This window comes from Polypterus senegalus, chromosome 1, assembly GCF_016835505.1.
Source record: "Polypterus senegalus isolate Bchr_013 chromosome 1, ASM1683550v1, whole genome shotgun sequence".
In the NCBI taxonomy this organism is placed as follows: Eukaryota; Metazoa; Chordata; class Cladistia; order Polypteriformes; family Polypteridae; genus Polypterus; species Polypterus senegalus.
Window position 1 is genome coordinate 29,058,530 of NC_053154.1, and position 27,442 is coordinate 29,085,971.

The 27,442-nt window shown below is 37.2% G+C and overlaps 1 long non-coding RNA gene and 1 gene segment (V, D, J or C); one reads left to right on the forward strand and one right to left on the reverse strand.

The window, feature by feature from the left end:
* LOC120523672 overlaps window positions 1–27,442 on the reverse strand; it is an 826,057-nt gene that overhangs the window by 626,218 nt on the left and 172,397 nt on the right.
* On the forward strand, window positions 13,168–16,728 carry LOC120523729. Its single transcript, XR_005632687.1, has 6 exons — window positions 13,168–13,400; window positions 13,525–13,657; window positions 14,265–14,374; window positions 15,167–15,224; window positions 15,556–15,624; window positions 16,184–16,728. It is a non-coding gene; the product is annotated as an uncharacterized LOC120523729 (long non-coding RNA).

The window sequence follows — 27,442 nt, forward strand, 5'->3', positions numbered from 1 at the left end:
CCAGTGCTCCGACACTATTGCTGCCTGCCGAGAGCAAGGAGGAACCGCTGAGTGAGATCAAAGAGTCTCCTAGCACCCCAGAAGATCAGGTGTACGATGAGATTTTGAAAAGTGCACAGAATAAATCAAAGAAATATACCAAACTTATTTTACAGAAAATGTCACATATCACTAATACAGCCTACTGGAATGGCTTGGGAGAGTTTGTGTTTCGTGGAGAGCCATTAGCCGGTACGAATATAGTCAATCTAATGCAGAACTTCACCGCCCATCACAACATACCGTCCTATCGGAGACCTAGGGAGTGGAAGGAATCTGCCAAGGCCATGGCTGGTTTTAACATTCCAACATCCGCCGTGCCAAAGGCAGACACGAGAGAACTTCTGGAGAGCTTCAAACCTTCTGTCACGGACGGTGTCACTACCACTGCTTCCTATATACCTGTTGGCAAGAAAACCAGATCTCGCAAAAAGAATGAATGGACTCTTTATTGAAATGTAAATATTTTTGTTTAATAAAATATTAAATTTGATTACAGAGTCTGCCTATTCTTAATTAAGATAATTACAGGTCATAGAACTTTGCATAAAGGGGTAATCCTGAAAACCACTCGAAGTGTTCTTGGCAAGGTGCTGACAAATTTTTGAACCATATAATCATTCTTGGTGACATTAAAATACAAGTTCTTGACATCTTTATAAGAGCATCCTTTCCCTCTGTAATGCAGAAAAAAAAAAATACAGTGTTGCCCGCAGGCGGTGGAAAACCAGCTTTGAAGCTGTCAAGAATGGTGAATAATTTCTTTACAGTTTCCTTTAAAAAGCTGTATATTTCCTCAGGAAAATAGATAAAGTCTGGTGGGCCATCTTAGGAATCGGAAAATTCTCCAGTTCCGTCTTTTCTGACATGTATTGCCAACCTGTGTTCTCCGGGTTGATTTTGAGGGTGAGTATTGATGATGATCATGGTTGGGAGATCTGTATTTTTTCAGGCAGTTCATCACACGCCAACACTCCGTAAAACAGATTTTCTGTGTATAGGTTATGGGACATGAGTTCAGTGATCTGCAGGGTGTTCATGCTTTTTAGTAATCATAAAGTAGGTTTCTTCTCATTTATTTCAATAATGTTGTCAAAGACAGCGTAAACTATCAGATTCACAGTGTGGGGTAGGGGTACCCGAAAGCGGACTTCAAATCTCATGTTCCCAGTTTTCACCAATGAGAAATGGTCTCCACATTCTTGATCAGGCGTCATATCAAAGGCAAACAGGATGTAGCCCCAGGAAAAGTCAGTACGGATGATGGTAGAGGCAGGTCTTTCAAATGCTTTCCGAAGGACAACACAAGATTGTAATATTCTCGAGTTTTGTTGTCATTAATAAAATTGGGCTGAAATGGCTTGGCAGGAATCTGCTCTCTGTCCAAATACAAGACCAGGAACTCCACATTGTTATGCTTGAAATTGAAGGGGTTTTTGGCGTAATCCCCTGAAAAGGCATCATTATTCACCTTGCCTATGACCACGTACTTAGGCAGCAGATCCAAGAACAGGTTATCCCAGCCGGCATACCAAGAACTTTCATATTCACTCTTTCCACGGGTACTTGGCTTTAGCGGACATGAGAACGTGGGCGTGCCCTACTTTCACTGCTGCTAAAACTTGAACTTTCTTGACAAAAACAGTGGCGGAAAAAATGTTTACTTTGTAACGCTCGGCATCTCCAGACATTAGACAGAATTCAATTTTGCTCCGCACCATTTTAATTCTGCCATCCACACTGTTTAGAATTATTTTTTTCTTGAAAAAATAGGTTGGAATGAATATGTCCGAGGAGTTCTACTGTTTTACCCTGGGATGTATAACTATTTATTTTTTTGAATCCCTCATTTGGACCGTCCAAGGCTGTGTTTTCATGTTTGTTGGCTGTGTCTTTGTAAAAAAGACCCCCTGCAAATTGAGAATTGAGAGTTTCATTGCTGTAATTTAGCAGCCCCTCAAAAATGGCCCTGTACAGGTAAAGGCTGGAACTCTGTGATATTAAGCAATCTCCCAGGGTCACATCCGCTTGTGAAAATAAACCGGCTATCGGATAATTAACAAAGGCTACCTTGGCAGTGGATGCAGGATTATTTCCATCAGCCTTGACAATTTTGCATCTGAAGTGTAGAAGCGTGTTATTCAGGTCCAAATAGTCTTCACCGTTCCGAGTAATCAGAAACTCTAGCAGCGCAACTTCAGATAGAGCTGAGAGAGGAGGTACTGCAACATAGATGCATTTTTCTATGCTAGTCTGCGTATAGGGCACCATAAACAAGTCCAGTTCAGATTTTACACACTCTTGAGACAATCAATGAACGAAAGACATCTTGAGTTAAAAAAATGTTTTTCGATTTCTTTTTTCTGCAGGCACCGGACTTATCCTTATGGCAGAGAGAAGAAAATGTAAAGCTATTTTAAACAGCCCACAAAATATCCCACCGATCCTAGAACCGTACATCACAGGGGCCCCAGAGAACCCGGGGAGTCCGTTGCCAGCTTGGGGTTCATAATAATACATGTAAGGGCTAGGGTCCTGTTAAGTTCTCATCTCTGTATTAGTCGTGCATACACCACTTAGCAGGTCTGAAATGTAAATAGACTATGACCTTGCCAAACTGAAGTGGAACCGATTTGTTCTGTTCTGATCTTAATTTCAGTGGTCGAAGTATCAAACTGAGTCTTGCTGACCAGAACGTAATGCGGCTTGTCATAGGTGATTGTGGTGATTTTGTTAATCTCATCCTCAATATGTATGCATCTTGAGAGGTACGTAGCTGTCTCCGACTCTTTCACGAGACACAATGTCGCTGTAGATGTACAAGGTATAAAACCCCGCTCTAATATCCGTGGGGTAAAGAGCCTCATTCACAATGCCTAAGGTTATGTCCAAATGAGCTCTTACAATCATCCCCAACTGCCCCCTGACATGAAGAGTTTCATCCTTCTCAGAGTTTACGACGTAGAATCTTCGCTCCAGCACGCTGTAGTTGAATCTCATTTTGTTTTCCAGTATCGTAGTTACTGCTGAACCGACCTCGATGGATTTCGGCTTTATCGTAGAAACGTCATTTATCTTGGATGCAACTTTCTCAACGCTAGAGTAATAGCCTGCAGGAATAGTGTAAAATCTGGTTATTCACAGGGACACAATGATAAAATCATTATCCAGTATGTCTAGGGTGTTCCAGGTGTGTGGATACTGAATTTTGGCCAGTCCAACTTCCCAGTTGCCCTGTAGTTCAATTGGGGCGGCAAATTTGATGGTAAAATCAGCGATGGTATTAGGGAAAACATCCCTGGAAGAATTGCTGGGGAGAATAATGTAAAAGCTTTTTGTCTCCATTGTAAACACACAGTTAATGAAATACTATTTTTGATTCTCAGTATTTAACATCTTGCATGTAGCTTTCAGGAATCCAACTGTTAAAACTTGTCGGGCCATTTCACCAAAATATGCTTTTTTCTATTGATGTTTTTTTCTCCAAAATGTTTTCAATCCTGAATACGTCTGTACCTCAAATCTTCAGTAACTCAGCATCGTAAAAGGACCCTATATTGTCTTAACTGTCATAATCTTTGAGCTTGTAGACAGGCGGATCCTTCGGGACTAGTTCGGAATCTGTAAATACCTCATCGAAAGATGTTTGTTCATATCCCTTTGTAAAAGGATTCCGGGATTTCGACAGTCTCACTGTATCTCTGAGTTTTAATTTATATTTTGGGGATGTTTTGGGTTTAGTTAGGTCGTATAATGTTTTAAAGACTTTTCAAGATTTGGAACTATTGACCTCGGCAGGGGCTATTTTTATGCTGCTGTGATAGCTCAGATTATAAGATTTCACAATGTAGCACTTGCAGATAGGACTGGGTATTGAGGGAGCTGAAATATCTCCACATTTTGGTCTTCAGAGTTCGATTGAATCTCTCAACCGCTGAAGCCTTTAATTCACTAACAGTGGTGAAACGGTTTATCCTGTGTTTATTTAACAAGCTTTGAAACTCCCAATTGAGAAACTCTTTGCCGCTATCAGTCTGGTTTGACAGGAATTCTACCTTTCTCCAAAATTTCTCAAAAAGCCCTTGTCACTTCTTTACCCATTTTGTTTTTCAGAACCCTGATCCAGGCATATTTAGAAAGAATATCTACACAAGTCAATAAAAACTTGTAACCTTGGTTATAGTCGGCCAGGTTTGTCTTATCCGCAAGATCGATCTGCCATTGTCCGTCTATCTTGGAAACCTTATTTCTTTTAAAATGGATTCTGGCCGGTTTATGTATCATGTAGGTGTATTGCCCAGCTAACCACTTGGACACCTCTTGATCACTAATATTGTGACCTGATTGCAAGAGAGCTCTTTTCAAGGATTCTTTCAATATCTGTCTCAAAGTCCGATTGACATTGGTTCCTGTGGAACTTGTCTGTTCACCCACGGCTGTCCTGGAGCTAGGTAAGAGGTATCTGTCTGAGCACAATTTGTAGAGAGTGGGGTAGGCATCGACGGTCCTGGAGACTGGAATAAACTGTCTGCCTCAAAGACGCTTGACCAGAAACTCTAATCAGGCTGTAAACTTAAAAACAGATCAGACTCTTGGTTGTCCTGAATGCAGTTGATCTCGACCTCCCAGTCCAAGATATGGAGTTGGTAAGATTCAGGCTTTGGAGCTTCAGGCGGGACACCCAATTTTGTTACGTCGACAGCATTCATTTCAGAGTTTGTAGCACCTGATATGCGAAGAGCTTTAAAAGCTTCAACAAGTTCTGAACTTGCAGGGTCTTCGATCTGGCACCGGTTGATAACAAGCTGAGTATCTATTGTAAAATGGGAAGGGCGTTGCTTAGAATAAAGGCAGATTTCCATTTCGTCATTGCTCGATTCTGTCGATGTTTCAGACAACTTAGTCTGGTACTCGACCGCTGCTTCAGCTTTCTGAAATTCCTGCATTGAATACTAAAGGTGGTGGGCAGTTATCCTTTTCGTAATCGCCCAATTCTGACCATGTCTCGGACAACTTAGTCTGGCCCTTGTCTGCTGCTTCAGCTTGTGGAAACGTTAAGGCCCCGAAACATTAGGAAATTCATTCTTTTTCATTCTTGTTTTCCTGGGAAAAGGTTAGGTAGAGTAAGTTAAAATATTGCTACTTACCTGATACTTTTTTGATAGCTTTTTCTATTTTTTAATAATAAAGAATATTTTTAACAGTTTTTGATTAGATAAAAAATTTTAAATATTCTTGATCTAATCCTTTTAAAATTACAGGATCCTGTAAGTAAGTTTTTTTTTTCATTTTTTTCAGTGCACTGTTTTCAATTTTTTATTGTTTTTTAAATTTTTTCACAAATATCACACTAAAAAACTCTATTTAACTATTAAAAATAGTTAAAATTACTTACCTGTAATTTCCTTTTCATATATTGAAATACTTACCTTTTAAGTCCATCTGGGGTCCTGTAGCTCAAGCCAAAATTTGGGTCTGGTGAATACAAAAAAGAATACTCATACCTGTTAATAATTTGATTTCTAGTTTTTATTAAAATTCCTAACAAGTGTGACAAATATAATAATCCAAAAATACTTACCTGTATGAGATTAGTCAGTGGTCTATTTTTTAATTTTTTAGAATTTAATCTGTGCTTATACTGCATAAAACTCAAATTCCCATTTACTGCAAAAGAACCCAAAACTCAAATGGCCATTATTTTGCTGCACAAACCTTAAATTTCCATTATTTTACTGCACTCTCAATCATACCATTCATACATATGCATTCATATAAGCTACACATTCTATTTAAGTCTGTCTGCCCATCCTTTATTCCTACCTGTTCGTTTTAGAAAGGCCAAATGCTGCTTGTCTCCGTTGGAGGGGCAGATGCTCTCTGAAACTTCACACAAATTAGTTTAGTGAAAATATCGCTTACCTTACAGGTGGCCACCAACTGTGCCCGTTTCGTAGAGCATTGCCCCTGGCTCTGGATTCACGCAGCTGCCTTATTAGTCTATCACGTCGGAAGGTCACTAATATGTTGTGGTGAAAAATTCATCATCAGAAGGCTTTTTACCTAAAAATAAAGGCTATTAGGACTCAAGATAGACAGACAGAGTTTTAAGGATTTATTGCAATAAATCAACACAAAAAATAACAAGGACTCAACCCAATACGGCCAAATTAGATTGAGCAAAGATCATTACAGCCTTTGGAGTTTTTATAACAATTTCTTATCATTTTAGCTCATTTAATTAATTCATTCTACACCTGGTTTTACTGTCCATTGTTCCTCTTGGTGTCTGTTTGGCTTATTCTGATTGGTCTAAGACTGGGTGGATGGCTTCCTCTTTCCATCTTTGGGCTTTCCTGATGTAATTTCCTATCTTTTCTGACCTTGTTTTAATGAGCTGGTTTGCTTACCTTCACTGACTCCCTCTTACTCCCATCCGACCAAATCTTGAGTTTCCGTCGGAACCCTTATGGAATGTGTTATCTTTCTATTCTGTTCCCATTTTCTCTAACTGGCCAAGGCTTCAAATCCATATATGGGTTTTCCTCTCTTAGGCTTTAAAAACTTTTTACTATAGTGACCTGAAGCTTAAGCTTTAATTAAAAAGAAGTATAGTATGAGCTTTCATTTGATCATTGCTTGCCATGCTTGATTTGTCTTAATTTCTACACTAAAGTTAATTGCTAATATATTCTTATAGTATTTTTACTAATGCCTGCATTTGCTAAGATCTATTACAGTGTGACCTTGTTTGTAGTAAAAGGCCTTTTGTTGATTCATCAATCCGGCTGCTCTTAGAGGCCTCTTTTCCATGTTATCTCTTCCTAGCCTTGAATCACAGGTGTCCTCCACTCGTATGCTGTCCAAAACTGGTTTCGCTGCATCTTTTAGCTATTCTTTTCATTACTTTGGAAAATTTGCTGTAAGCCTATAAAAGAATGCAATATAACTGATTTTTTAGTTAACCATTTGCTAGACCTATTGTATTTTGCTTTTATATTCTAATTTATGCTTAATCTAATGTTTTAGAAGCTTTTAATTACTTTCTATGACTCTATATGCTAATTTGCTATTCTCTTATGCTAATAAAAAATTTTCCTTCTACAATCCATCATCTTGAGATTGTAGGAAATAAGAACCCGCCGAAAGGTATGGCCAAACAGGTCGATAGATTTACCATGTTCATTAAACCATCTTCTCCTAATTCAGTAACTACCTCTAAAATTAAGGCAAACACAGATTTGTGGTTGCAGAATGTACTTGAGGTATTACGGGAACATTATCAATTAGTGATTAAGGGGTATTGTGAACAGTTACCTTTGGCACAAGCCAAAGCCATCTCTATGGCAAAGCAAAAATATAGGGGAAAATTAACAGAATCTTCTCTTGTTTCCTTTAGGCAGCACATTTTTACAAGTTCCAAAAAACAAGTGGACTTACCTGAATTGGCTCAGGGTGATGTCCTTCAGGGATCCTCTTCTGATCTTGGGGTCTTGATGTCGGCTGAGTCAGCTCCTCAGGTTTCTGTGGCTTCGGCTTCATTGCCCTTGGCTCCTCCGGGTGTGGACAATGACCCTGTAGGTGGTGAGATCATTGTTAAATCTTCTTCCCCAATGGACCTGGTGACATCAATTTTGGTGGGAGGCCCTGGCAAGAAAATAACCATTAGAAAATGTTCTCTTGTTTCAGGTGCAGGCGCTGGGGGGACCGGACAAACAATCAGGCAGCCCAAATTGAGAACAAGGTTTTTGTAAACACTCAATTAGAAAATAAATATATTCCAACTGCTGGGGTGAACATGATGATTGATCTCTCCCAGGATTCTTCTGAGGATGAGGTCGATGCTGAAGACCCCAACAGTAAAGTCTGCCATCTTGAGAGCTTGTCATCCTTGCCGACTGTATATGAGACGGAGACTTTAGTTATTTCGGACAGTTCCTTGGCCAATTTCAGTGTCACCACTCATCTTAGCTTGACCCTGTTGGTGATCCAAAATCTCACACTATCAGGGTTATTGCGAAATCTGAGCAAAGGACCGGTTATTTCTGGCCTTAAGAGGGTGGTGACATTGGCTGGCCACTGGGATGTGGTCCAAGCAGGTGCTGGAGGTAAGGTCCAGATTTTATGGACTAAGATGTTTTCTACTTTACGTAGCATCTTCCTCCAGGCACAGGTTTTTCTTGCTCAGGTTCCTCTCACTGCAGACCTGGTTCTAAATAAAAAGATTTTCCAGTTTAATGAGCAGCTTTTGAAGTGCGATATGACGAGGATGATCCTTTCTCCTAGATTTAAATTGTTTAGGGAGGTGGATCACCCGAATCGCCTAGGAACAATCTCTGCTCATTAGCTGGTAAATTACTGGGTTAATAAAACTCTTGAGTTGTAATTGATGTGCTGAGTAAAGGAAACTGGAAATAGGTGTATGTAGAATGTTGTGTTTGATAGTGTAGGGTGTGTGGATTGTTTGTGTCTTCCTTCTTTTTTCCTTACCATACTGGATCGTGTAGTATGGCGCCCTTATGTTAAATCAGTATTTTTGCAGAATATGATTGAATAAGGGAGAACAGTATGGTTTCCTTTAGATGATCTTATCTTTTTTCTAACCTTAACTTACTGGGTTTAGAAGCCCTTATGTTAAGACCTTAGGGTCATTGGCAGGACTCAGGTGTAATAGGTGGAGGATTTATTAATTATTTTTTTCTTTTATTTATAGGAACTTTCCCTCGCCCAAATCCTGACCTTAACCCCAGGGGGTTGGGGCCCTGAGGCAAAAATAGTATCGGGGCCCCTGATGTTAAGATTGTGGGGGTCGGAAGCTTGAGCTTGGTGACAGGTTAGGCCTTGGGAGAACTTAATTTTATGTGTGGTTTCTGTCTTTTAGGATTTAACCTCTCTGTCATTTTTGACTTTGGTTCTGGGAGGATAAGACCTATAGTTGAAGGGAGTGGAGGTAGGAAGTTCCAGGATAAAGGTGTTATGGAAAAGGTGAGGGAGGTAGAGAGTGAATGGATTGGTATGTGTAGTAAGGATAGGTTAAATAAAATGTAAAAATGGGCTAAGGAGTGGATGTGAAATTATAGTTAGGGCCAGCAAAAAGTGAAATCTAAATACCTGTTTGTTGAAAAATTATTTGGGGTGGTCGTTGCAACTGGTGGGTGATGTTTCCGTAATATCTGTAAGTAATTATGTCTTAGGTTTCTTAGGATGAATAGGAATAATTTATGTAAGGTGATGGTTGGCCTAAAAAAACCCTTTGTTTGGGAGGGCTGATTAGTAAAACAAAAAGTAAAATTATCCTTTAAACATCTTATAAAATTTTTTTGAGATGTCTAGAGATAAGATTACATAGAAACAGTCAGGAGGTAGTTGATTGGAGCCCCTAAAAAATAGATGGAATGATAATCCTGAAAAAAATACAATTTTAGTATCACTGTAACAGTGTACCCATGCATTTAATTATCACCGCAAGGTGATTATCTCCTACCCTAAACCTGAATCAATCAGGCAGGTGGGGTGGGATTAAGGGGGTCGTGTGGGTTTGATTTCATCAATCACAGGACAGGGAGTGGGATGCAAGTCATGAATCATTTTTGATTGACATTTTGACCGAAGCACCCTGCCTTAATACTACTACCTGGCACTGTGCCTCTTGCAAGCCTGTATCTTCCTGTATACACAAGGCTATATCTAAATGGGATTTATTTCAAACACGCCCTGAACACTAAAAAAAAGTTAAGACAACAGCAAATGATGTGTTTGACTCTGTCACCATTTACAGTGGCTCCCATTATTCTGAACAACAGACATGTGATGTTTGCTGTTCTCCTAAAGGCCATTTATTTTTGAGACTTGTGCAGTACATTCAGATGAATAAAACAATCCCAGATGTTTTGCCCTGGGAAGTTTGTGCCACACCAAAAATGGATGACTTCCTAATGTACTTGATGCCATAGGAGACATTTTGTGCCCAGTGCACTTGGAAGGTTCCTTGTCTGATCCAATTCCTATTACCCATAAAGGAAAGATCATCATGTTTTTCTGGTATTGTAACAGGTTTGCCATATTATGTTGTAAACAGATTTTTGTCAAATACGTAAGGTTTTTTTTTTTTTTTAAAGTATTATATATATTCTGTTGTTGTCTTTGAGCTCTTAAAATAAGATTTTTTATTTATTTGATGTTGTCATGAGAACAATTAAAAGACATCAAAAAGGTTTGGGGCAGCCACCCATATATTATTCCCTGGCTGCAAATGGGTAATTTTTTGAGAGTGGTTCACAGGGCAGAGTCCAAAACAGAACTGATTTTAGGCTGTTAAAGATGGCAGCTTTAAAGGCAGAGACAGGGAATGACATTGGGACCACAACAGGAAGTGATGTTATCCAGACCGGAAGTGATGTAATCATTGGCACCGGAACCATGCAGGATTTCCCGTGGATGGTCTGCAGAGGATTGAGAGAGAAAGTAAGTGCAACTTGCCACCCCCAGGTTTGGTGTGGAACTATTATTAAGCTACCTATCAAGTTTATTCATATTGTACTTTTACAGTGATGTTAAATGCCTGCTTTTTTTTTTTTTTTTTTTTAAAAAAAAGATGTCTCCACATATTAGACGATGTAGCCTTTCTGACAGTTTCTTCCGTTATCAAGAATGGAAGGATGGCTTACATAATTTTGATGACCATATCATTATGAATATAACATGAAATAATGGCATTTGCCTAGGTAGATTCTACTAGGTTGAGTAAAGTACACAAAAGATTTAAAACAATAAAAACCAAAACCATATAGCCAAAACAAATTATAGCTTAGTTTTACATTGAGAATGTAATGGCAATACTTTCCTGTGTTGATCACTCACTCACCTGTACTGCCCACCTGGCAATGCATACTAGCCATTGTACTAGTATATTGTACTAGTATATTACTAGTATATTGTTCCGGTATAAGACAGGAAGTAGAGAAATTCTGGACAGAAGCAAAGACACATTATTTGCAATTATACATTTACCCATGATTGTAACTTGAATGGTTTATTACAAGTGCCCTCCACTTGGACCCATAATTGCACTGGGCCAAAACCAATGGGGCCCCATGTAGTTATTTATTCACATAGAGGATGTGTCCAATTTAATATCAACCCAGGCTGATTTTATAAATACAAAATTTTTATTATGTTTCTCTTAGGAATGTAATAAAAATATAATCTATGTAATTTACCATTACATTTTTAGTATTATTGTAAATGTTGTCTGTATGTACATTGTGACTGCTGAATTTTAAACAGTTTCTGAAATATACAGATACTGTATTCTTGTCTTAGTGCCTGAACATTTTTTTGTCTCCACATTTAGAATCACACAGTTGCTGAAAGGGTCATAAGCAACCTTGAAAAAAACTAATGAAATGTCCAACCCAAGTCATAATGCCATATTGCATGCATACCTATATTTTGAAGCACTGACGTCCCATGATTATAATTTCTCTTGTGTGCATCATCTTCCTTTTATCATGGACTTACACAAAATAAGGTCTTTAAAATGTCTGGTAAGGAGTACCTGCATACCTGGTTGAGCCATTCTTTGCAGAGGACAGCAGGACATCAATCCCAGAGTTTCTGTGCTCGAGGGACAGTGTGGCAATAAAAGACAATGAACTGTTATAAGTGACTTGAAAGATCCCCAAACCAGATTTTAAAGGGGAGGTGGACATGGAAGATTATTGAAAGTCTGTGGAAATTGAAATTCTTGGTACAGGCTTTGTGAAATGTAAGCGAATTACATTTTTACTTGTAACAGTTGCCTGAAAGTAAATTTGAAAGGGTCAATTTAAATTATTTTTCCCCCATTTTGCAGGCAAAATTGATAGTCCTTTTGTCATGGTGCCAAATTACCATGAGTGGGCACCCTGGACAGAGGGCCCCAAACCAGAGCAAGTCACATTGTTACTAACACAGAGTATGGTAAAGTACATGTGTCAAATAAGTGCCAAGTGGAAGGTGACATTGACATTACAGAGGAGCATCTTACAAATGAAGTCATGAATTTAAAGGTAAATTGGTATACACAGCAGTATGAGGGGTTTTCTTTTGTATTAGAAGGCACTGCTTTCTCATTATTGTCATTTCTAAAGGTTAAAACCATCAGGAAACTTTGTAAACAATGCAAGCTTGATTCTAAGGTCTCAAAAATGGATGTTATCATGCAATTAAAGGGCAAAAATGCTAATTTGAAGCACATATGACAGGGTGATTCAGAATGTTTGGGGTGCATCAGGCGAGTGCAGGTTTGTTAATAGGTATTGCTTTTGGTGTAAAAAGCTATTTATATCTGATTTTACATACAACAATACTTAAGCTGATTCTGTTTTATGTTTGAAAAGGTGGCTGGGCAGTGGTCAAGTGTCCATGCGGAGTAGTCTACTCTGTTAAATTCAACATCAGGGTAGAAATTTATGACATTGCCAGGCATTTGGTAAACCACTGCAAGTTGCTGGAGCCAGAGAGATCCTTATTTAATCTAAATGAAGGACGACTTCCAGAGGCAACCTCTGGCAACATTGAAATGGCAGTTAAAAGAAAACTTAAAAATAAATTTGCCTTGGCTAAATGCTAAAAAGTCACCTGATTCAAATGGTCATCCTGTCACAGGATCTGCTCAGCACTGTGCTCTGTAAGATACATTCCACCAATACAATACAAGGGATGAGAAGGATGTGCTGAGGAGAACGTTTTTGGTTCCAGAATTTCAAGGGTGGACAAATTTTCAAAGGGCAGTGCACTGATGCAGAAAAACTATTTGCTGAATATGATCTCTTCATCTGGCCACGTGTTCCTGATGAGATCCACTATACATCAACATAATCAGAGTGTCAATCAGAAGGTACTGGCAGAACCGAGGAAGATTTGACAATGGAGTAAAAGTAAAATTGCCATTGATTCTACTGGAGAGGCAGTTCTAGGTATCTTTCTTAAAATTTCATGTTAAAAAATATTTTATTTAAATGTCTCCTCTTTTACTTTTGTAAAAAAAAAAAAAAAAAAACTTTTGCAGCTCTGATAGCAGTTTCTTTAGCTCCTTCTCCTCCACCTCCATCAGCTGCTCGTCAAGCAGTCACAACCCCAGTCAACATTCAATAAGTCATCCAGGAACATTTCAAGCAGTCTGTCAGGCAGCTCCAGTTGCATTTAATGGTGAAAACTGACAAAAGTGTGAATGTATGTGTTTTAACCTAAACTAATACTGTTTTGTGTGCATTCCAGGTCAATGTGGAGTTCATTGTGAAGCTCTCACAAGCTTGCAGAATGTGAAAGCAAGCAGAATATCTTGAGGATTTATGTAACTCTCCATGCAGACGAAAATGGTATGTACTTGAAGCATGCTATGCCATAGCATACGCATGATATTAGGGTGTGGGCAGTTTATGTTAAAGGTCATTTGGATGTTTAATGGAAATTGTACAATGGTCAATTACAATTTTGTTGCAGATCAGGTTTGTAATGGATACCAAACTTGTCACAGACTGAGTGACTTTTGGAAGTGGGAGGAGTGTGGTTGACAAGATCAGATTTTTTGACAATTTGACCAGAATCTTGGATGGAATCCGCTGTAACTTGACTAGTAATTATTGCATTATATGTCATGTTGTAAATTAACATTTTGCTTCTGTTTTATAGATTGGTAATGCATGCTTACAATTGATGCCTTCCACTGTGGATGGTGAAATATTTCTGTTTTTGATATCTGTAATGTTATTTTGTCATACAGAAGAAACTAAATTCATATAGAGAGGTTTTGAATTGTTCTGTGCAGGGGAAAAACATTTACATGGGACATTTGTAAGTCACTGCCACTTGGGGGCATTCAAGAAATCTTGATCCATTGCAAAGTTAACTGTAAGAAGTTATCATTTCATATGTAATGTGGCCATCATTTTTGCAATATTTAAAGTACTACACCAATTTGTACTCAGTTTTTGGCCAATTCTCACATGAAGGATGCACTAGTAATACCAATTTGGTGTCATTCAAGGCATTACAGACTGGTGTGTATGTTTACAGTAAATATTTTTTCTATGTATTCATTTTCTTTTAAATTAATCTTAAACTTTACTACCCGACATTTTTTGATGAATAGAGTTGTATGTAACCCTATTTTCCCTTTTATGCTATGTTACACAAACTTTAACAGAATGCCTCAAAACTCATACACTCTTTACTCTTGTCAGGTACAGCAGTTTAGCACTTCTTTCCTTCTTCCCTTCTACATTAATAACCTTGGGCAACTGAACAGAGTACTGGAATAAGCAGGTGAAAGAGCTACAGCTATGTATTATAGGTAATACATTTTATTGTACTAGTGTCATATAAGCAAATACAGTGTGACTTTGCAAACTAATATTATATCACTTAATAATGCTAGATATGTAGTTTCAGGTGGCAGCAGAAGAATAGTAAAACAAATGCATTTTGATCAGTCCATAAATCAGTTAGATACTCCACTGCATATTTCAATTTCTGAGCATTTTTAATCCCCATTATAGCAATTAAGATTAACATACAAAAACCTATCAGAAAGCTGTACACTGTTTTATTCCCATAATTATGGCTTTAGATTGCCAAGATAATTTTTATTGACATATCCTCATCTACAGTTACACCTACAAAATGTATGAAAAAAGTGGATGGATTGCCACTTACTGCTTGATTCAATAAACTCTGCCTATCACATAATAGGTGCTGAAGCCAAAGTAGAAAGAAATACTTTCTGGATTCTTTTTATGAGAAGAGAGATGACCCAGAAGGATTTGGGGACATATCTTACATTGTTTTTTATTTGACTCATTTGTTGTTGCAACCAAGAGAATGTTGTGTTCAAATGAAGTAAGAAGTTCTGTTCTGGTGAAGGTTCTACTCTAGCATGTTGTTCAGTTCAAAAAAATTGGTTCTTGTTCCAAACTTTAGTTATTCATGTCAGTATAAAATTTCCTTTATATGAATTTACTTTGTTTGCTAATGTAATATACTAGTATTTTTGAATTAATTTAATGTTTACCAATATACTATTGGAGAAGACTTACAATGTTAATGTAAAAATGCTTTAGACATGTTTACTTATTTTCTCATGCAGGAGAATTGCCCAACATGTGTCTCTTGGACAATGGAAATCACAATCAGGATTTGACATTGTAAATATCATAATTAACTGTTTTTTTCTTTGATAGCTAGAAAAACATTTTATATAAGTATTACATTTTTTTTTCTTTGATTTATTTTTTGCTCCTTGTATTAGAGCCTTCCAAGTCAGATGAATAGCCATGACTGGAATTTTCATATTGATGTTATGACCATTTCATATTTTAGCTATATTTTTGTGTATGTCTGTATTTAATGTTGTGTCCAGTTTCCAAATAACCATTTTGTGGTTTCTCTATAGAACGCGCTGTATATTATACTTGAGGTCCCCTTCAACTTTAATGAAGTATGTCTCAACTTTAGTTCTCCCTTCTTTCATTGCAGTATTTGTGGAGGCAGGATTGTATCTGGTTGTGAGTTCCCGTTTTTGGCACGTTCTACAATTTGTGTCAGGTAATTGTGTTGAGTTATGTTGATTTTTATCAAAACTGTTTTGATGTTCTAGAAACACCTACCTTTCAAAATCCACTTATTTTAATTGCATGTTTGTTATGGGTTGCATAAAAATATTTTTATAACATAAAACTCCTTTTAACAATTGTATTATGCCCAATCCCCTTCACCAGCTTTGAGGAAGTGGTGGTGTATAATGTTACTTGAGAACTCAAGCCCCAAGGGGTAAATGAAGTTTAAATTTCCTTTAATAACGTTTTTGGTCAGTTCAGTGGTAATGTGGCCTATATGCTTAGCCATATTGTAAATGAAGTACATAATTAAAATGTTTACCATTTTACACTTAATGCTGTTATTTGAAATTACTGAAAGAAATACTCACATTGGACTAAGCAAGCAAAACCCCTTCTAAATGATGACCAAGAACTTAAAAAAAATATATATAAAAAAGGTACAGAAATGATGCACAGCTTGGACAGTGTCATTTTTTGTAAATGTCTTTTGGTTAATTTTGTAAAATTTCCCTAGGTACATAATGAGTTTTGTTTTCTGTTTTCAGGTCTAGACTCTATTGGGCCATTAATGAAAAGACAGAAGATAGGTAAAGACTTGAATTACATCTGAAGTGAGCAAAGTGTCTAGCTATTCCATAGCACTGTGTTGTAATGAAGTGCCTGAAGCTAGTTTTGCAAATGATTCTCTTCAGGACTCTCTCAGTCTATCCCCACAGGAAAGCCAGACTGTCTAGCTGGCAACCATCAGCTGAGCAAATGGTTTTGGGGGGCAGGTGTGAAAGGTATTGTGTGCCCCATTGGTGTGAAGTATGACTCTTTGGAATTGGCCTGAATCAGAGGTCATTCTGTACCACAACGCCCTATTGGTGTAAGGGTTTGGACAGAGAATCTATACATTTGCTCACTTTACCCCTCCCTCTCTCTTACAAACATCACAATGAAGAAGCATCTCTCTGTCACACCATTGCCATGGGCAGCACAACTTGGTGGCCATATTGAGACAGGCATGTGTCCTGTTCTGAAGAAACCATGACCAAAAATGATACTTTAAATGTCTATAGTTAAGGTAACTACAAGTTTGTGTGCTGTCTGAAACTACACATCAGCATTTATCAGGCTGTATGGTTGCCAGTGTTCACTTGTACTTTGTTTATTGTTATTATTTATGAATATCATCAATAATACATTTAAGTTGTAACTTAACTCCTGCTTGTCTTTTACTACACCTAATTGCCTGAGGTAATAAATGTACAAGGGAAGGTGGAGAGAAGTTATATGGTACAGTACCTTATAAACAGTGGTAAGTCTGTGAAATCTGAGGCATTCTGACAAAGGCTACATATTAATAATGCAAAAGAGGAAAGTACAGTAATATATCACTCTACCAAGACAAAACACCTTGACCCAAAAGTCATATCAGTCATCTGGCCAAAGGAGCGACCCAATCTTCTATTTACTGGTCCTCTTCCTACCCTCTAACTTATAAATTCTGCCAGTGTGTTCTTGTGCTTATTGGGCACAGGTATTCTCCTAAAGAACACAATTATCTTTCCACCATTATCTTAACAATCTAAGAAGAATATTGCTGCCTTCTGGCCACAAGAGAGTGTCCATCGCTTATTTACTTGGCTCATTCCAAAACCTTGTTTTTGTAAATATTAAATAATAAAAAAAATTCTTTGCATTTATATAGTGCTTTTCTCACTACTCAAAGCGTTCAGCAATTGCAGGTTAAAGGCCTTTCTTAAGGGACCAGCAGAGCAGAGTCCCTATTGGCATTTACAGGATTCGAACCGGCAACCTTCCAATTGCCAGTGCAGATCACTAGCCTCCCTTGGTAGCCTTCCAGATAACTTTAGAGAAAAGGTTTTGGCATCAGCCTTTAATATTTAATTCTTGCACTGCCTGAAGCTATTGATAACACTCTACATGCTGAAACTACCTATTGCGATATATGATTTAACTTTTTAATTGAATAAAGACTTTATTTACTTTATAGTTTTAATTTCTATTTAAGCTTTATGATGGCCATTTAACACTAGAATCCCTGAAGTCTACGAAAAACTGAACTTAATCAGTATGAAGCTCACATTTCTCTAATTTTACAAACGGGTGATTACCTCTCAGACACTTCAATACCTCATGAAGATGTTAGTTGTAATTTCAAAGTCTTTAAAAAAGAAAAAAAAATGTCATTATATAAATCAACACAAAATGCCCAAGAAACTCCCTGAAAATATCTTCAAAAATGAATTGAAATGCCAGTGGTGCAATGGAAAGCCCATACGACATTACCCTGTATTACCCTGCAATTTTCTATTCATTTTCTTCCCTTACTTTAATCAAATTATATGTACTTCTTAAATCCAGTTTAGAAGAAAGGCATAGTTTTTCAGTGGATTAAGATAATTGCAAAGGGTAGTTGTTCATTGCTGTACCTTGGTTTAGCTATTGATAGTCAATGCATGGTCTCACCCCTCTATTCCTTTTCTCAACAAGGAGAAAGCCCATTCCCACTGGAATGCATAAAGGAGCAATACATGTATTCTGCAAATTCTTTTTAATATATTATTCTATAGCTTGACTTTCTGGATGTGTTAATGTGAAATAGGGATTAATCACATTTGTGATGCCAGGGGAGTACTTGTGAACAACTCTTCCTAAAAACATTGTTTAAATCAGAATATCCCTTTGGCAGGGACACAAAGAATATAGGTCTGTACCTGAATATTAAGGCAATGCTCCTTACATTTCATAACCCAATTCTTAATTTCTTTTTTTTCCCCAAATCCATTACAAGATTATGTTCACATAATCACAGAAAACCCAAGATAAGATAAATAATGGAGGAAGAAATAATAAAAAGGTTAATATGTCTTTGTGAAATAATCCCACTTGGAAATGTATCAGTGCAGATAATGTACATATTCCAGAGACCTATTGCCATTCACTTTGACATCCACTGAAATTACCAACGGTTTCGTTTTTCTACAGGTATATGACTGACTGCCAGATGCTTTAAAAATGAAACACAAATAAAATTCTCCACTGTTCTGCAGTCCACAAGTGGGAATACCTCAATGTTGTTCACTAAATGTGGTGCAATAAATAAAATCTTACAGAAAACTTAACTTAATTTACCCTTACAATACTTAATGAGAAATTTGACTTTCCCCCCACATTTCACTGTGAATTAATTTACTCCCTAAATTCTCCACTTTGTTTTCTAGTAATGCACTTTGTTTCAAGAAATGTTCCTACTTTATTGTATTCAGTGATTTTGGTAGAAAAATAATTTTATTGCACATCTTTCATAGAGCTGATTTCTGAGTCTTCTGATTTCTGAAACTGTTTCAGAACAAAATCCTCTTGTTTCAAGTCTCTTAAATCAAAGAACTCTTTTTTTCCAAGAATATATAAATATGTTAATTAGAGAAAGGTACAAAAGATAGAAAGGATTCAAGGGCAAAAAAGGTTAAGATCAAAAAAGAAATAGACACCAGAACTAAATCACAAACCAAAACTAAAAGTCAAAAGGCATAACTAACTTCTAGAATCAGTAGGCAAAAAAAATCAAAAGAATCCCAAGTTGCTAAGTTTTGACTAACCATATACAAAATGGCTGTCAAGACAACCTTTTAACCCTTCACCAATTACCCTTGACGTCATGACCTTAGATGCCACGCCCTCAGCAACCAGGACTCACATCATGACGACTGAAACCACAAAATGGCCACCACCATAGTCTAAACAAAATGGCATCCAAAAGGACATTAAATAAATGTCAATTTATAAATGAAGGCTCTAATTAACAAATAACTATAGAATTAAGTTCCTTGAGTTTATAAACCCCAGCAACAACACTCAGATATTTTTTAAACCCTCAGGCAAGCCTGGAATTTTTTTCAAAAGAAACTCTATTCAAAACAGTGTCACTGAGGTCCAAAATGTTGCCAGATTAGCAGAAAAAGAACCAACCTTAAAATTACTTACCCAGGAAACACCGCATGCTGCTGCTAGTACTATACGTAAAGCTCTATGTTGGTGTGAGTGTCTGTTCTTTATATAATTTCACATCCTTGATCCACTCTCAACAGAATTTTGCACACATATCTCACTTTGTCAAGAAAAGACATTAGACTCAAATAGTTGACCCTGGGTGTACCTGCAGCCAGGTGGAGGGTTGCTCATTTATACTACAGTGAGTTTTAAGGATGGTGCCTTTCTTCCCAGGTTTTAAGGCCAAAAATAATTTAATTTGTCTCTGGGAGGGTAAACTACAAGAAACATCAAAGGGATACCTTTGGAGGTTTCCTTTTTACTACAGTGAGTTTTAAGAACAGTGTCATTTGCTTTATTTCAAATTACTTTCTTTTATCTCTGGGAGAGTACACTTTAAGATACACCATTTATAAGGTTAGAAGTTAGCTCTGCCTTAAAATTACTTACCCAGATGATGTGATTTGCAGTATATAAAATTAAAGTTACAGCACTTAATTCACATTATGGACCCGGGTGCAGCTCTTATGCATAACAGCAAAATAGCATAAACCCAAGAATAGGGCCGTCTTGGCTATTTTGTTTATACTTCAATATGCTGTGCACCATGCACTGCTAACTCCTTTTGCATCAATTGCTTTCTTCTTTGAGTATTTATGAAGTAGTTCTTTCTATGATTAACTTGTTTGTTTCAACGATGGTTCAGTTTGCACTCACTAGCATCTGTGTTCCTCCATAAAACATTTAAATGCATATTTAGTGTTGTTCTGCTTACTTATCCTAAATCTTAGTACTTTCAGATTATGAAATCAACTTGCTCTAAATGACTAACATCAATCCTTCCCTGTGTTTCATGGTGTCCCCCCCCCCACATATAAGAAAATTACATGATCACTGACATCATATGAGAGCATGCACTACAACTAATAGTCGTAATAATATATCTCTGTCTATCCCTGCTCAACTAATTCAGATCTAAACAGAGCCACTGCTTATTCAAGCAGCATTGGATGAAAAAACACAAGTAGCTTTAGACTGCACAACAGCCTGTGGTGGACAACATGAAAATATGTTTAAATTATTTCAGACAGCAATAATGTTAAAACTTTGTTTTAGCAGTGCCAATAGATTCTTTAGTAGTGTTGTTACTGCTGAAACTATGTGTTTAAATCTGCTTTGTGATACCATACTGTGGATTCAGAATGTCGGGTTCAAATCGTTTTCGACTTGGTCTGTGCCAAGTTTGCACCACCTCCCCGTGTCTATGTGTGATTATGTGCCAAAAAAAAGGCAGACAATTCAAAATATATTTACAGTGAAGAACAGGAAAAATAATGGAGTCACAGGCAAAACAAAAGTCATGACTGGAAAAGAAAATGAGAGAAGTCAGAACCAAATCACAAATCAAAATTCAAAGTCAAAAGGCAAAATTAAATTTTACAACCTGTAACCAAAAATCAAAAGAATCATTATTTGCTAAGATTTGACCATGTTACTCACGGTGTTGTCTGTGTGAGGTTTGCACCACCTCACTGTTTCTCTGTTTGATGGTCCAGTTTGGCTATACTTGCCATAACCTTCTTAAACTAGTTTTCATCAATAGTTGTGACTGAAGTGAGTTGGGCAAAGAGGACACAAACAAGCAATAGGTGCAAAATAGTGCTTTAATTTCAAAAAGTGCTCTTTAATAAAGACAGTGTAGTTTCTTGTTTTTAATAACAATATAAAAAAAAACTGTGTTAATGGGGATAAAATATGCCATGAATAAACTGCATAAAATCTAGCTAGATTTCTTTTGACTCCTGTCAGCTTTCCACTCATCTCGACAGCTCACCGTAACAGATCTTGCAGCCAGGTAGAAATTCTGACAGCTGCGGTTCAATTCTCCGGCTCTAATGTTGACTGCCTCCTTCAGCATCTTCCAGGATGCTGAAAGCCAGACCTCTATCTTTCATACACTCTATTCCTGGCAGCTACTGAATCCCTAGGAGGACATCTCTGATTGGCTTGGAGTGCTGTTCCCTTCACTCCCTAGCAGTGCCACTGACAGCTCTGCCTCCTCTCTACCGCATTGTCTCATCTGTCTGCTTATGCTTTTGCATTCTTTTTCACTCTGCCTCTCCTCACTATCCTGCTTTTTAATTCCATAAAGAGTCAGTGAGGAAATTCAAACCAACTGCGCACTGACGTGCAAGTGCCATCATCCCTAATCCCCCCATTAAACATCCTGGGGTTGCATGGACGTATATACCAACAGAGCCCGAGCCACAACATTTTTATGTAAAAGACACTTTAAAATCTGACATCTCCTCAGACATGAAAGTTAGATTGATTGTCAATTCCAAATATACTCAGTTATCATGGTGCCAGAGAGTGGCAACATGTTGCATGTTAATTAGCACATGCAAATAAGATTTTCACTGTTCTCTGCTAACATGAAAATAATGACCATGCAGATCTGTGCATTGACCCCAGTGTGATTGTAGGTGTGAGTGAGTCCTTGTCTGTTTTTTTTTTTTTTTGGCACTAAACGGTCCCTATTTAATGAAAAAACAAGTTAATATGCATGTTGGCACAACGGAATGCAGCTTTTAATGCTATATGCTTTTTTATCACCTTCATCCATTCTGTCATTCTGTTGTGGTCATAAACTAGTACCCTTCAGCACTTTCTGAAAACAACATATGGTGTTATATTTTTGTTTTCTGTATAATAATGGCAAAATGTGGCTCCATACATTGGACTTAATGCAAGGAAAGTTGTCAGTAATTTGATATTGCCCCATGGCTTCTTTTGCTTTCATGTTATTGGCCATTTTGCTTTGAACAAAGACACTGAAGGCACCAGGAGCAGGTGACTGGATTTCCTATTTGGGGAAAAAGGCTAAAGCGCCTTTCTTTCCTTCTCTATTCTGTAGGTGCCGAAGCTATGCATGTCTCCTCCCAGTACTGACTAAATATGTTACAACAAAACAACAGTATTCTGTTATATTGTTGTTCAAAATTTCTTTACCTGGACTAGATTTGCATTTTCAAAATTTTGGACTGCATCCAATCTGAAAAACAAAGTTCTAAAATGATCCAATTCCCAAATATTTTGTGGGTACACTTTGCAGTATTCTGTGTCTTGGCCAAAAGAGGCCCAGGGATGACACTTTCTGACAGGTCGAATCCAGACAGCTATGTGGTTATAAATTTACTTGATGAGATGGGTCAAATGCTCACTGGCTAGAAGAGGACAGGCCAAGATTAACAGCAGCTCAGGAGCACCTGAACAACAACATTTACTTCTATATCATGTTTTTTATACATGACAGTAGCAGAAGGTGCTTTACAAAAAGAAAAATAAAACGAAGTTACAAAAGAATTAAAATCTAAAGAACAGTTATTTATGATAGTTGAGAATCATAATGGCCAGCTTGGTAAGAAAACATATGGTCAGAGAATGACAGAAAAAGTATAAAATCAACAATTGGGGATATTGCAGAAAATAAACCTGGGAGTTCCAAGACTTGAAGATCGCCCAGATGCCCTGCTATTCTACAGTCCATGAATGTGTCACCATTAGCAGGATATTCAGTCCTCTCTTGATCATTCCAGCATGTAAGATGATAGCAGCATATTTTAACCAGGGAGCAGTGGTGCATAACACCACCACAGAGTTCCAGAAAAAAAGAAAATATACAAAAATTAGTGATTCTCCTCCTATGAACAAATGCTACTAATTCTATTTCTCAAGTGATCATGAAAGCCAGATTACAGGGTTTTTGGAAGCTTTTTGAACTATACTGGCCCATTTTATGTCTAAAGTATTCCAGAATTTTGGTGCATAGAATCACAAAACCACCTCACCAGAAGCCTCATGCATAACGCCGTGCGTAGAATTCGCACTATAACATGATGTAAGCACAAAAGCGGAAATGTGCTTACGCGCAAAAAAATCCAGATGCATAAATCTGTGCGAACGCCATCTTCCACATTCTACATAAATCCTGGTCAGCGTGAAAATTAACACACGTGCGCACGCCTGCTGTCCCGCCTCAACTCCTCCCAGAATTATGCCTCTTTGAATATGCAAATCAATATAAATAGCCCTTAAGCTCAGCCTTCTGTGAAAAGACAATGGCAAAAGTACAGGGGAAAATAAAAGAATTTTCAGAGAATACCAAGTGGAGGCAAAGAAAAACGTACTATTTGTTGGTTTAAACAGTGCTATAAACAACAAAAGGAAGTTGATCGAGTGACATAGCGTGTCGGAGAAACTTGAAAGCTCAAAGTCACACAGTGCCTGAAATAAACTAGAAGTTGTCACATATTAAAGTCGCCATGAAAAGGCGAGTCGTAGCCCACCATCTGAGTGTCATATATAAGCTTATTAGGGTACAGAGAAAAAAAGGCACACAGTGTGAAAAAAGCACGAAATGTCAACTTTAATCTTAAAATTTTCACTTTAATCAGGTAGTTTATTTTGTCTTTAAAGTAGAACATCATAAACTTAATCTTAAAATCATTTAATTTACTAGTTTCTCAAATCCCATTGTAACTAAAGTAGCACGTTAAATGCTTTGTTTTGTATTTGATCTTCTATGTGCTCTATGTGTGTGAATCACTATGTGCTTCCAGGCTTTCTCTTCCTCCGTCAGGACACAGAATCCATTACATTCATGATATTACAGCTCTCTGAATAATTAAAATACTGAGATGTATACGTCATATCATTTTCATGATGATAGGAGTTAAATCATGTTCTTAAACATGGGAACACGGTGGCGCAGTGATTGCTCATGTCTCACACAAGATGCTTGCTGCGCCATGCGCGACCTTCGATGAAATACTTTATTGGAGCAGTACTGTCTCTTTCAAAAGTACTAACCCCCAATTCCTGTCCTTACTTTTCTTTCTCCAAATACCCAATCGCCACACAATCAGCTCTGTAATAGACGTTAAGCCATCTGTAAGCTTAGAACGCAGATTCTTCAAAACTTTTAAGGAACTTTGAAATATCTTCGTAATGTTTAATTATTCTACCCATCTATCCTTCCACTGTCGTGCCAGCTACAGCAAGAATACAGCACAAGACAGGAACAAACCGTGAATGAAGCTCAAGTTCCTTGCTAGCACTGTGGCACCATGTACTTAAAGTTAAAGTTTTATCTGTATAGTATAATAAATATATTTTGCTGCATTTCATCTTAAAAATGATATTGTCATCATATGTAAATATGCACTTTATAAAGTGGCTCAGTTTGTGCAATATTATAACTGTATCATAAGTACAATTACCTCACCGTAAACTTGCAAGTACAAACAGTTCTACAAGGAGCACTTGATGGACTGATTAAGTGCATGTATAGTTCTTGGGATGAAACTGTTTGTGAACCATGAGGTCCGAACAGGAAAGGCTCTGAAGCGTTTGTCGGATGAGACCAGTTCAAATAGCAAATGGCTGAGGCAGCGTGTGCTTGATGCTGTATACCGATAATTCTCTTTCCGATCAGCTGCTCTACAGCTGTGATTCCCCACTCAGATACAGTGATATACATACTCAGAGTGGTGCAGTGAAAGTAATATGGAAAAAGATGATCTCATGTGGCAACCCCTAACAGGAGCAACTGAAAGAAGAAGAAGGTACAGAAGTGCTAAAGCAGCTGTTGTATTTAGAATATTTTGACCATTCTGTGGACCATTATATTGTTACAGGTTAATTACAATCAGATGCATGAAACTAATAAACAATATGTGGTTAATTTCAGTGTATTTATAAATCCGCATCAAGGATGTGGATCTGAAAAAGAAAGGGTAACCACACAGGAACAGTAGCACTTCTTTGACGCTAGGTGCCGCCAGTCTGTAAAACCGAGGGCAGAACTTGCGTTCGACAGGGTATGAGCTACCGTGGAAATGTGCATAGCTTTATGCCAAGTTTAGGTTTTATACATTGCGATTTGAGCGTGGAAACATTTCTTTTATGCTTCAGTCTTGGAATGCAGAACGTAATTACGATTAGGAATGTGAGGGGGAACAAGCACTACAGAATATAAGCAGGTTGTAGATTTTTTAAAGCCTCATATACAAGTATTTTGAAATCCATCCTAAAGGACACAGGCTAATGATGCTAAGACTGGTGCAATATGCTCAGATTTTCTCTTTTTAGTTAAAATTCTTGCTGTTGCATTTTGGACTAATTGCTGCCTACTTATAACTTTTTTTGGTAATCCTGATAGGACTGGTTTGGAGTAATCTAGACAGCTAAAGACAAAAGTATGTATTCAATTTTTAGCATCTTGTATAGATATACAAGATCTAATTCTTGAGAAGTTTCTTACAGTAAGTAAAAGAATGCACTTTTAGAAATGTTCTTAATATACCATTTGAAGCTTATCTCTGAATCTAAAATGATGTGAAGGTTTTTCATTTTTGGCCTTACTTATAAAGCCAAATGGCCTAGTTTATTTCTAAGGTCCTGACATTTTTGTTTGCTGTCTGGAATTAAAATTTCTTTATCTTTCCTTGAGAAGTTTAAGGAAATGATTACTCATCCATCCATTCAGTGATGCTAGTAAGACACTGGATCAGAGGATTTAGAGCCTCAGGCTATCTGGCGTTATTGACAAAGTAATCTACTTGTATCAACAGGGATGTTTTCTTGGCCATGCATGGGAGCAATAGTATAAAAAACTTTGCTTGGTAGACAGAAACTGCTTTCTAAAACTAAAAGATTTAGTTTTGCTTGTATGTGTTGCTCCACAGAAACAAGCCTTTTGAAATATATGTAGGTCCCATGAGGAGAAATTAGATGTCTCTGCACATTTATATTATGCTATTACATTAGGCATTATATAGAACCATTTAGAAGAGACCATTCAGAAAAATTCAATAAGATTTAAAGGCCATTCATGAACTCAATATATAAGCCGCCTAATGTGAATACTATGATTCATTCTCACAATCTTTTTAGGTAATAATGTGCTATTTATGACAAGCATTTATTTACAGGACTATAAAGTAGCATCACTATTGGGCACATATTTACTCTATTACAAATCTATCTACAAATGTCTCTATTATAATAAAAAAATCCTGGGACGAGACAAAACTTTTTAGCCTGGTATGAGACTTTTTCAGAGAGATACTTTCATGTTCCACGAGACAAGACTTTGTACCAAGAGATTTACCCATGCCCAGGGCTGGAAATAAAAGACAAAGAGTAGATTACAAAGTAGAACATCATAAAGAATTCAAAAAAAGTTGGTGTGATACACATGCGGAGCAGGTTAGAGATAATGAAAGTAATAAAATTCAAAAGTGTCAAAAAAGGGTAGTAAAAATTGCATTAGCACAAACAAACAGAAATTATTACTCAATGAAATAACGGAACAGCGAAAAGAGATCAAATCTATTGTTCGGATTTAAACTTTAAGTTGGAGACTTGTAGATCGTCTAATTCATGTTGCCATCAGGGAAAAGTAGTGTTTCTTCCCAATGTTTCTCGTATCTGCGAGAATTAAAACATTTGTTGTTTGGTGAAAGTGATATCCACATACATGAGCAGTGCAGGCCGAGGTGGTTGGCGTGTGAAGTGAGCAGGGCACCTAGTATATATATATATATACATATACATATATATATATATATATATATATATATACATATATATATATATATATATACATATATATGCATTTTAGAGTTTGTGGTCAAAATTGGGAAGAATGATCTGTTATGATCACATGATCCATCTGTCAGTTGTAGATCAACAGTTTAAACAAAATATTACTTATTTTATCCTCACTCTAAATATGCATT